The sequence below is a fragment of the Rhincodon typus genome, chromosome 1 (assembly GCF_021869965.1).
Source record: "Rhincodon typus isolate 14 chromosome 1, sRhiTyp1.1, whole genome shotgun sequence".
NCBI lineage: Eukaryota > Metazoa > Chordata > Chondrichthyes > Orectolobiformes > Rhincodontidae > Rhincodon > Rhincodon typus.
In genome coordinates this window covers 5605-18458 of record NC_063332.1, presented here as the reverse complement: position 1 = coordinate 18458, position 12854 = coordinate 5605, and the positions used below count along the sequence as shown (strand labels likewise).

The 12854-nt window shown below is 47.3% G+C and overlaps 1 long non-coding RNA gene across 1 annotated transcript; it reads right to left on the bottom strand.

The window, feature by feature from the left end:
* Positions 1 to 329: 329 nt before the first annotated feature.
* Positions 330 to 12595, bottom strand: LOC125486654. The gene is made up of 3 exons (XR_007265303.1): positions 12548 to 12595; positions 10778 to 10934; positions 330 to 404 (listed from the first exon to the last, which is right to left on the bottom strand). It is a non-coding gene; the product is annotated as an uncharacterized LOC125486654 (long non-coding RNA).
* Positions 12596 to 12854: the final 259 nt, after the last annotated feature.

The window sequence follows — 12854 nt, the reverse complement described above, 5'->3', positions numbered from 1 at the left end:
CCCCTCCTCTTCCTCATGACAGGAAAACACAGCCCATGCCAGGCCAAAGAGAGCCTGTACAGATGGGGGTATGCCCAACAACCCCTTCACTCCCCACCTTGAGACGGAGAAGTCTGGGCCTGATCCTGTGGGAATGCTGAGATACCCATACCCCATCAAACAAGGAAGCACCATCTGTACCTCACTGCCATTCTCCCATGAACCTGCTGGCTCTCTCAGGGCATCACAGAACCTTGGAGCTCCAACGCCAACATTTCATCTCTGACCGGCTGATTACAGCCAACACATTGATGTTTGAAAGAGTGATAGTGTTCGAAAGGGGTTCATTCCTTACGTGTTCAGGCTGTCAAACTGTGCTCATCAGGGGTTGATTGTTCAATCCAGCAGAGGCATCTTTTTCAACTCTAAATGAAGAAGAAACCGGTGAAAGTTTAACCTGCACTGCCCAGTACAGCTCTCTGATCTGTCTGACTAGTGGGAATGGCTGTTTTGGATGGGGTCGTTGAGGTCAGTGTGAGCATTGGGCTTCACTGAGGAGGACATGCAGCAGGAAGGTGCAGCAAAGTAAGGTCTTTTCCTTTACTGAACAGGAGGCGATGGCACTTAGTGGTATTATCACGCATCTATGAATCCAGAAACTCAGCTATTGTTCTGGGGACCTGTGTTCGAATTCTACCGTGTGAGAGGGAGGAATTCAAATTCAATTAAAAAAAATAAGAATTAAGAATCTGCAGACAGCCATGAAACCATTATCAATTGTTGGAAAAACCCATCTGGTTCACTAATGTCCTTCAAGGAAGGAAATCTGCCACCCTGACAACGTCTCCATGTGACTCCAGACACACAGCAATGTGGTTGACTCTCAACTTCCTTCTGAAATGGCCTAGCAAGCCATTCAGTTGTATCAACGGCTACAAAGTCTCAAAGACATTGCACTGGAAAAGTCAACGGCTCTAACAGCCCTGTCGACTCTGCAAAGTCCTCCTCACTGACATCTGGGTGTTAGTGCCAAAATTGGGAGAGCTGTCTCACAGACTAGTTAAGCAACAACCTGACATAGTCGTACTCACAGAATCATACCTTACAATATCCCAGACACCACCATCACCATCCCTAGATATGTCCTGTCCCACCAGCAGGACAGACCCAGCAGAGGTGGCGGCACAGTGGGAGGGAGTTGCTCTGGGAGTCCTCAGCATTGACTTCGGACCCCATGAAGTCTCATGGCTTCAGGTTAAACATGGGCAAGATAATCTCCTGCTGATTACCACATACAGTCCTCCCTCAGCTGATGAATCAGTTCACCTCAATGTTGAACAACACTTAGAGGAAGCACTGAGGATGGCAAGGGCACAAAATGTACTCTGGGTGAGGGATTTCAATGTCCACCACCAAGTGTGACTCGGCAGCAGTACTACTGATCGAGCTGGTCGGGTCCTAAAGGACAGAGCTGTGAGACTGGGTCTGCGGCAGGTGGTGAGGGAACCAACAAGAGGGAAAAACATACTTGACCTCATCCTTACCAACCTTCCAGCTGTAGTTGCATCTGTCCATGACAGTATCGGTCAGAGTGACCATCACACAGTCCTTGTGGAGACAAAGTCCCACCTTCACATTGAGAATAACCTCCATCGTGTTGTGTGGCACCATCACCATGCTCAATGGGACAGACTTCGCACAGATCTAGCAAATCAAGACTGGGCATCCATGAGGTGCTGTGGACCATCAACAGCAGAAGAATTGTACTCCAGCACAATCTGTAACCCCATTGCCCGGCATATCCCCCACTCAACCATTACCATCAAGCCAGGGGATCAACCCTGGTTCAATGGAGACTGCAGGAGGGTATGCCAGGAGCAGCACCAGGCATACCTGAAGATGAGGTATCAACCTGGTGAAGCCACCAAACAGGACTACTTGCATGCCAAACAGAGAAAGCAGCAAGTGATAGACAGAGCTAAGCGATCCCCAAACCAATGGATCAGATCTAAGCTCTGCAGTCCTGCCACATCCAGTCGTGAATGGTGGTGGACAATTAAACATCTCACTGGAGGAGGAGGCTCCACAAATATCCGCATCCTCAATGATGGAAGAGCCCAGCACATCAGTGCAAAAGATAAGGCTAAAGCTTTCACAGTAATCTTCAGCCATAAATGCCAAGTGGGGAGGCTATGGGCTGTTGGTATTATCGCTGGACTGTTAATCCAGAGACCCAGATAATGCTCTGGGGACCTGGGTTTGAATCCCGCCATGGCAGATGGTGGAATTTGTATTCAATAAAATATCTAGAATTGAAAGTCTAATGATGACCATGAACCCATTGTCAATTTTTGGAAAAACCCATTTGGTTCACTAATGTCCTTTAGGGAAGGAAACTGCCATCCTCACTTGGTCTGGCCTACATGAGACTCCAGTCCCACAGCAACATGGTTTACTTTTAACTGCCCTCTGAGCAATTTGGGATGGGCAATAAATGCCGCCTGGTCTGGCCAACAAAGTCTACATCCTGTGAATGAATTAAAAAAAGACATCTTGATCTCATCTACTGGTCCCCAGTGTCACAGAGACCAGTTGTAGTGATTGTAACAAGAAACCTTGGAGCCTCAGTAGGTCACGGTGAATGTTGCAACCTCGATGCCTTTACCGCCTGAAGAAGAGGATGAATTTCTTCCTCCACACTCCAGGTGCAAGAGACGGCTCTGGGCCAGTCCACACCCCCTCTTTCCGAGACTGTGTCAGTGGAACTGGACCCAGAGCAAAAATGCCCCAGGAGAAGCTGCAGGAAAAAGAATGGGCCTACGTCCCAAGACTTCGAGGGGAGGGATGTAGTGATTGTAATGCCAGGTGGGCATCATACAATATGAGCTCCCTGATTGGGGCTGTTAAGTTAGTGCAATCGGGAGCCCTGGCTGACAGATATAAACAGGGGTGTCAGGGATTCTGCTCACTCTGAGAGCTGGCTCTGAGGAAGCCAGACTAGTGTCACGTATGGTGCACACAGAAGTAAAGGGTGCTATCTGAGGTGCTATCGGTTTTATTTGGACTCCTTGAGAACCAGGGAAACCCTGTTGTGATTTCTGACGAGGATAAGATGACTGGCAGAGGCATGTGACTTTGGTTTAACCCTGAATGAGATGCTGAGAGAATGTTTGTTATGTGGGGTTAATGATGTAACCATACAAAAGTGCTTTCTAGTTGAAGCCAACTGGACTTCAAACAGGCTCTGCGACTGGCTTTGTCATTGGAAAATTTCTCAATTGGAGCATGTAATTTACAACTTATACAGTTGGAAGTGGAAACTCTCACTAGGTTTTTTTCTTTATTGTTTTTTCCTTTATTCATTCATGGAATGAGGGCATCTCTTACAATGCAGCATTTTTGCCCATCCCTAATTGCCCAGAGGGCAATTCAGAGTCAACTACCTTGCTGTGGGTCTGGAGTCACATGTAGGCCAGACCAGGGAAGGATAGCATTTTCCTTCCCTAAAGGATATTAGTGAACCAGATGGGTTCTTCCGACAATCGTCAATGGATTCATGGTTGTTATTAGACCCTCAGTTCCAGATATTTTATTGAATTCAAATTCCACCATCTGCAGGATTTGAAGCCAAGTCCCCAGAACATTATCTGGATCTCTGGATTAACAGTTCAGCGATAATACCATGAAGGCATCGCTTCCCCAGACTGAGCTTGGGAAACACCACTTGAGTGAAGGAAATTGCATACCTGCACTGATGATATATCCTGAACAGAGGGACTCTAGGTCAGTCCACAACAAAACTCCAGAAACAAAGCCAAGCCTCGGCCAAACAGTTAAAATTTTCTTCTGGATCTAGGCCGGCAAGCCATTGTATTTGCTGCAGGAATGCGGACTCGAGGCAGCAAAAGAGTCATAGAAAACTTATAAGCAGAGAAGATAGGAGGAGGAGGAGGCCATTTGGCCCTTCAAGCTTGCTCCACCATTCTTCACGATCATGGCTGATGGTCCAAATCAACAGCCTAACCCTGCTTTCTCCCCATAACCTTTGATCCCATTCACCCCAAGTGCTATATCTAGTGGCCTCTTGAATATATTCAATGTTTTGGCATCAACTGCTTCCTGTGGTAATGAATTCCACAGGTTCACCACTCTTTGGGTGAAGAAATGTCTCCTCATCTCCGTCCTAAATGGTCCACCCCGAATCCTCGTACTGTGACCCTTGGTTCTGGTCACACCCACCATCAGGAACATCCTCCCTGTATCTACCCTGTCCAGTCCTGTTAGAATTTTATAAGTCTCTATGAGATTCCCCCCCTCATTCATCTGAACTCCAACAAAAACAATCCCAACCGAGGCAATCTCTCCTCACACCTCAGACCCGCCATCCCCGGAATCAGCCTGGTAAACCTTCGCTGCACTCCCTCGAGAGCAAGATCATCCTTCCTCAGAAAAGGAAACCGAAACTGAACACAAGATTCCAGGTGTGGTCTCACCAAGGTCCTGTACAACTCCAACAACACATCCCTGCTCCTGCACTGAAACCTCTCGCAATGAAGGCCAACATACCATTTACCTTCTTTACCACCTACTGCACCTGCATGCTTACCTTCAGCAACTGGTGCACAAGGACACCCGGGTCCCACTGCACACTCCCCTCTCCCAATTTACAGCCATTCAGGTAGTAACCTGCCTTCTTGTTTTTGCTTCCAAAGTGAATAACCTCACATTTATCCAAATTATACTGTATCTGCCATTGGTCTGCCCACTCACCCAAACTGTCGAGATTGTGCTGAAGGATCTCTGCATCCTCATCATAGGTTACCCTTCCACCCAACTCAGTATCATCTGCAAACTTGGAGATGTTTGCATTATTTTCCCTCATCCAAATCATTAATGTATGTTGTGAATAGCTGGTATCCCAGCACTGATCCCTGTGGCACCCCACTAGTTACTGCCTGCCAATTTGAAAAGGGTCCATTAATTTTTTTTCTCTGTTCATTTGTGGGATGTGGCCATCGCTCACTGGGCCAGTATTTCTTGCCCATCCCTGGTTGCCTTTGAGAAGGTGGTGGTGGGCTGCCTTCTTGAACCTGCTGTGGGTTGACCCACAATACTATTAGGGAGGGAAGTCCAGGATTTTGTCCCAGTGATAGGGAAGGAACAGCAATAAATTTCCAAGTCAGGATGGTCAGTGACTTGGAGGGGAACTTGGAGGTGGTGGTGTTCCCATGTATCTGCTGCCCTTGTCCTTCTAGATGGAAGTGGTCGTGGATTTGGAAGGTGCTGTCTGAGGATCTTTGGTGAATTTCTGCAGTGTATCTTGTAGATTGTACACACTGCTGCTACTGAGCGTCAGTGGCAGAGGGAGTGAATGCTTGTTGATGTGGTGCCAATCAAGCGGCTGCTTTATCCTGGATGGTGTCAAGCTTCTTGAGTGTTGTTGGGGCTGCACCCATCCAGGCAAGTGGGGAGTATTCCATCACAGTCCTGACTTGTGCCTTGTAGATGGTGGACAGGCCTTGAGGTGTCAGGACTACTTCAGTATCTGAGGAGTCGCGAAATGTGCTGAATGTTGTGCAATCATCAGCGAACAGCCCCACTTCTGACCTTATGATGGAGGGGAAGTCATTCATGAAACAGCGAGAGATGGTCGGGCCTGGGACACTACCCTGAGAAACTCCTGCAGAGATGTCCTGGAGCTGAGATGGTTGACGTCCCACAACCACGACCAGCTCCCTTTGTGCCAGGTATGACTCCAATCACGGGACAGTTTGCCCCCGATACCCATTGATTCCAGTTTTGCTCGGGCTCCTTGATGCCACATTCAGTTGAATGCAACCTTGATATCAAGGGCTGTCACTCTCACCTCACCTCTGGAATTCAGCTCTTTTGTCCATGGTTGAACCAAGGCTATAATAAGGTCAGGAGCTGAGTGGCCCTGGTGGAACCCAAACTGGGCGTCACTGAGCAGGTTATTTCTGAGTAGGTACTGCTTGATAGCACTGTTAGTGACACCTTCCATCACTTTACTGATGATCGAGAGGAGACTGATGGGGCGGGAATTGGCCGGGTTGGATTTGTCCTGCTTTTTGTGTACAGGACATACTTGGGCAATTTTCCACATTGTCGGGTAGATACCAGTGTTGTAACTGTACGGGAACAGATAGGTTAGGGGAGCGGCAGGTTCTGGAGCACAAGTCTTCAGTACTATTGCCGGAATGTTGTCAGGGCCGGTAGCCTTTGCAGTATCCAGTGTCTCCGACCGTTTCTTGATATCACGTGGAGTGAATCGATTTGGCTGAAGACTGGTATCTGTGATGCTGGGGACCACTGGAGGAGGCCGAAATGGATCATCCACTCAACACTTCTGGCTGAAGATTGCTGCGAATGCTTCAGCCTTATCTTTTGCACTGATGTGCTGGGCTCTTCCATCATTGAGGATGGGGATGTTTGTGGAGCCTCCTCCTCCAGTGAGTTGTTTAAGTATCCACCACCATTCACGACTGGATGTGGCAGGACTACAGAGCTTAGATCTGATCCGTTGGTTGTGGGATCACTTAGCTCTGTCTATCACTTGCTGCTTCCTCTGTTTGGTGTGCAGGTTGTCCTGTTTGGTGGCTTCACCAGGTTGACACCTCATCTTCAGGTATGCCTGGTGCTGCTCCTGGCATGCCCTCCTGCACTCTCCATTGAACCAGGGTTGATCCCCTGGCTTGATGGTAATGGTTGAGTGGGGGATATGCCGGGCCATGGGGCTACAGATTGTGCTGGAGTACAATTCTGCTGCTGTTAATGGCCCACAGCACCTCGTGGATGCCCAGTCTTGAGTTGCTAGATCTGTGCCAAGTCTGTCCCATTTAACACGGTGACAGTGCCACACAACACGATGGAAGTTGATCTCAATGTGAAGGTGGGACTTTGTCTCCACAAGGACTGTGTGATGGTCACTTTTACCGATACTGACATGGACAGATACATCTGCAGCTGCTCGATTGGTAAGGATGGGGTTAAGTATGTTTTACCCTCTTGTTGGTTCCCTCACCACCTGCCGCAGATCCAGTCTCGCAGCTATGTCCTTTAGGACCCGACCAGCTTGATCAGTAGTACTGCTACCGAGCCACTCTTGGTGGTGGACATTGAAATCCCCCACCCAGAGTACATTTTGTGCCCCTGCCATCCTCAGTGCTTCCTCCAAGTGTTGTTCAACACTGAAGAGAACTGATTCATCAGCTGAGGGAGGACAGTGTGTGGTAATCAGCAGGAGGTTTCCTTGCCCATGTTTAACCTGAAGCCATGAGACTTCATGGGGTCCGAAGTCAATGCTGAGGACTCCCAGAGCAACTCCTTTCCGACTGTATCCCACTGTGCCACCCGCTCTGCTGGGTCTGTCCTGCTGGTGGAACAGGACATATCCAGAGATGGTGATAGCAGTGTCTGGGACATTGTCTGTGAGTATGACTATATCAGGCTGTTGCTTAACTCGTCTGTGAGACAGCTCTCCCAATTTTGGCACTGGCCCCCAGATGTTAGTGTGGAGGACTTTGCAGGGTTGACAGGGCTGTTTCTGCCATTGTCTTTTCTGGTGCCTTGGTCGATGCCAGGTGGTCCAACCAGTTTTATTTCTGTCAGACTTTTTAGCGATTGGTAGAACTGAATGACTTTCAGAGGCCATTTCTGAGGGCTGTTGAGAGTCAACCACATTGATGTGGGTCTGGAGTCACACGTAGACCAGGTGAGGGTGGCAGATTTCCTTCCCTGAAGGACATTAGTGAACCAGATGGGTTTTTCTGACAGTCGGCAATGATTTCACAGTGATCAGTAGATTCTTAATTCCAGACTTTTTTTTGCTAATTACTGAATTCAAATTCCACTATCTGCTGTGATGGGATTTGAACGTGGATCCCCAAAACATTTGATGGGTTTCTGGATTAATAGTCTAATGATAATACCACCAGGCCGTTGCCTACCCAATTCCTACTCTTTGTTTTCTCTCTGCCAACCAGTTTCCTATCCATCTCAATACACTTCCCCCAGTACCATGCACTTTAATCTTGCACATTAATCTCTTCTGTGGGATTTTGTCAAACATTTTCTGAAATTCCAAATGTATTATATTGACTGGCTCCTCCTTGTCAATAGAGTAAGAGAACTAATTAGCCAGTATTTAGGAGAGTGCACACGCTGGAAAGTCCACCTACAGGTGGTTTGGAATACTAAATTGCTTCGCAACATCCAAATCAGAGCCAATCATAAGAAACATCTGGTTAAATGGATTTTTGAAGAAGGGTCCAGACCCAAAACGTCAGCTTTCCTGATGCTGCTTGGCCTGCTGTGTTCCTCCAGCTCTACACCTTGTTATCTCAGACTCCAGCATCGGCAGTTCCTACTATCTCTGGTTAAATGGTCACCTGGTTCTAATGGAGGTCAAAACTGGTGTGGGTTTATCAGTGAGCGCAGAACCATCTTTAACAAAATTCACTCTGGACTCCAACCCTTAAGTTTGTGTAGGACCTTGGCTAGACTGAGAACCTGTACCAGGGAAACTTCACAGATTAAGGGGATAACATTCAGTTGCAGTCTCTTACCAGAAGCAGCTGGTTCAGTTACCACAGATTATAGTAAAAGGTTCAGGCCAAAGCTTGATGGGGCGGAATTGGTTGAGAACGATTCGCCTTGATTGGCTCAACATTTTTTGATTAGAAAGTGGCTGCCTGAGTGAAGTCCTAATTAAATACCCAGAGGTTTTTCAGGAAGGTCTAGGGACTATTGAAGGAATCAAGACCTCCTTGCAGGTTGACCAGGAAGCAATTCCACGATTCTGCAAGGACCACCCAGTGCCATTGCCTTACATGTGAAAGTAGAGGCAGAAATGAGAAAGCTGGAAAGTGAATGAATCATCAAACCAGTGCAATTTTCAGATTTGGCTGCACCGGTCAACCCGATTGTGAAGCCTGATGGGTTGGTTTGCCTTGCGTCACGTGGAGGGCTTGTACACAAAACTGGCAGGGGAGCTATCCTTCACAAAGCTGGGCATGAGCTATGCGTACCTGCAAATTGCAGTTAGATGATGTTACCCAGAAGTACGCCACAATTACTACCCATAAGGGTTTGTACCAATATACAAGACTGCCATTTGGGGCATTGTCAGCCTGTGTAATTTTCCAGTGGATGATCGAGAACATTTTACAAGGGCTACCTGAGGCTGCCATTTATCTGGATGACATGCTAGTAACAAGGAAGACCAATAAAGAGCACTTAGAGAACTTGGACATTGTGCTCAGATGTTTCTCCCAGGTGGGTGTATGCCTCAGAAGGGAAAGACGTGTGTTTCAGGCACCCCAAGTGACCTATTGGTTTTTGAAGAGGTCATGGTAAGGTGCAATGAGGGTAACGCTGTTGATGTGATGCACATGTATTTTGAGAAGGAGTTTGATACAGTGCCACGCCTGGACGAATGTCATCTGAACGAAACATGAAGAGGAAGGGAATAGAGGGATGTGGATCCTGTAAGCTAAGACAGTTTTAGTATGGAAGGGCAAAATGTGTTGGTGCAGTCTTGGAGGGCTGGAGGGCCTGTTCCTGTGCTTCATTGTTCTTTTGTAATACCAACAACAGATTCCTGAGGAGCATTCTAAATCAGGCTATAAAAGGGACACAAGCAAAGCAGATTAAAATTGGCTGACTGGTAGAAAACATAGAGTAATGGTCAATGGATATTTTTCAGGCCGGAGGAAGGTTTGTAGTCGAGTTCCCCAGGAGTTGGACTTGGGAACCTTGCTGATACATATTATAATCCAGGTCTTGATGTGCAGAGGACAATGTTAATATTTGCAGATGAGAAAAACTTGGAAGAATTGTAAACTGTGAGGAAGACAGTGTGGAACTCCAAAAGGATATTGACAAGTTGTTGGATTCGGGTATACATGGCAGATGAGGTTCAATGCAGAGAATTCTTTTTATAAATTGTTTTATTCATTCACAGGATGAGGACATCACTGACCAGGCAGCATTTATTGCCCATCCCTAATCACCCAGAGGGCAGTTGAGAGTCAACCACATTGCTGTGGGTCTGGAGTCACATGTAGGCCAAACCAGGTAAGGATGGCAGTTTACTTCCCTAAAGGACATTAGTGAACCAGATGGGCTTTTCCCAACAATTGGCAATGGGTTCATGGTCATCAGCAGATTCTTAATTCCAGATATTTTTATTGAATTCAAATTCCACCATCTGCCGTAGCAGGATTTGAACGCGGGTCCCCAGAATGTTATCCAGGTCTCTGGATTAACAGTCCGGTGATATTACCATGAGGCCATTGCCTCCCCTATGAGGTGAATTGTGAGGTGAAGCACTTTGGTCAGAAGAACATTGAAAGATAATGTAAAATGGGGATGGGGTACAATTCTAAAGGGGGTGCATGAGTAAAGGGAGCTGGGTGCCTCTGTGCAGAAATCATTGAAGGTGGCAGGACAGTTGGAGAGAGCGGTTAATACTGTCCTTAACGTGATTAACAGAGGCATAGAGTACAAGAGCAAGAAGGTGACATTGAGCCTTTCATTCAGCAAGTAGTTTGGGGGTAGAATGCACTAATATAGAAGGATGGTGGAGGTAGATACAACTGAGGCATTCTGGAGGATGTTGGATGATAACATGGATAGTGATGGCATTCAGGAATATCGGGGAAAAGGCAGGAGATTGGCACTGGGTAATGACATCTGTTTAAGGAGCCGATACAGGTACAGTGGTCTCTTTCTGCACTGTAATAATTGTGTGGTGCTGTGAATATCTGGTGATCTTTACCTGGTACAGGTCAACTGAGCAGCAGCCGATGACCCGGGTGGTTTCCGGCAGACAATCCCCTTCCGTAGGAGCAGTTTGGAGAGTGTGTAAGTCATGACAGCTGTAGTTAAAATTGGCACCACGATTCCTGTCCATACAATGTTTGAATCAGGCTCTTCTAGGGAGACAGAAGCACAAGGTCTGGTCAGAGTAGAGCTGGGCAGCCCAGGTACCAGCTCAGTTTGTAATTGAGCTGCTGAGAGTAGACAGAGCTCCTGCTGAGCACAGAGGAAGAGACTCCTCATCCCATGTTGATCTGTCCCCCTCACCATAGACACAGTGCATCTCTGTTTCTTTCACAGACTGCAGTTCAGGAGATTGCTACCTAGTACAACATCTACATCTCAATCCTGTCCAACACTCCATCCTGTTAATGCACACTATCACCCTGATTACACTTCGTACAACCATTCGCTTTGTACAACGATTTGATCTACATCTGAATTAACAAGCTAACCCACAGTCAGAGAGCTGACATGCTGCATTCCCTCAGATTGCAATGAAGTATCAGCTTTGGTTGTGGTATAGAAAGACCAAAGAGGGAGATAAAGCTGAACATGAGGGGATTGGAGCTGACAGGTCTCCCACTGACATTGGGACAGACCGCAGGTAGCTCATACACTCTGTTCACCTCCTCACACGGGCATTCACAACCGGGAAAACATTTCCAGTATTCTCGCTCATTATATACAATTTCCAGTGTCTGCACAATGCCAGGCCATTTAGAGAAACGATCCATGTCTGGGTGTTGAGGGATCAGGAACAGATCCCAGGATCAGTGAGTAAGGCCGGGTGCAGAGGGATCAGGAACAGATCCTGGGATTAGTGATCCAGGTCTGGGTATGGAGGGATCAGGAATAGATCCCAGGTCTGAGTGTGGAGGGATCAAGAACAGGTCCTAAGGTCAGTCAGTAAGGCTGGGTGGGAGGGATTAGGAACAGATCCCCTGATCAGTGATCCCAGGTTGTGTGTGGAGGGATCAGAGACAGATCCTGGGATGAGAGTGTCAGACAGGGTGTGGATAGATCAGGAACAGATCATGGATCAGTGATCCAGCCTGAGTATGGAGGGATCAGGAACAGATCCCAGTATCAGTGAGTAAGCCAGGGTGTGGAGGGATCAGGAAATGATCCCAGGATCAGAGAGTAAAGTTGGGTGTGGAGGGATCATGAACAGATCCCAGGATCATAGAGTAAAGTTATGGTGTGGAGGGATCAGGAACAGGTCCCAGTATCAGAGAGTAAAGTTGGGTGTGGAGGGATCAGGAATAGATCCCAGTATCAGTGAGTAGGCCAGGGTGTGGAGGGATCAGGAAATGATCCCAGGATCACTGAGTAAGGCTGGGTGTGGAGGGATCAGAAACAGACCCCAGGATCAATAAGTCTGGTTGTGGAATGATCAGGAACAGATCCTGAATCAGTGCATAGGCTGGGTGTAGAGGGATTGGGAACCAATCCCAGGATTAGTGAGTAAGGCTGGGTGTGGAAGAATCAGGAACAGATCTTGGGATCAGTGATCCAGGTCTGGGTATTGAGGGATCAGTAACAGATCCCTGGACACTGTCCTTTCAGATAAACTCTCTGACTGAACTTTGATCGTCTGATCACTTTGTGTGATTGGCTGTAGGACTAGTTTTTCTATTTGTTTCTGTGAACCCATTTACCACGTTTCATTTTTGTTTGTGGATCGATACAAACATCTTTTGCTGCTGTTAGAGAAGAGATTTCTTACCTGTGGTACTTTTGAAACCTGTTATTGTTGTCCGAGGCGATGTAGCTGTGGAAAGTAACAAAGATCCTGTGTAAATGTGCAATGATGCTGCTGTGCTAATGAGCTCGGAATTTGAGAATCTGACAAGGATTAACTTCATGGTAGCTATCCCTTACAGAATCCACAGCCTGAGCCTCAGAAAGCTTTTGTTCCAGTAACTGCTGCTGCACTTTCCACAGGAGTAGACTCCACCACGATAATGAGTCCAGGAAAATCCAAATCTCAACCCTTCCCATCCTAGAATATTTGACAATTGCCTTCAACAAGA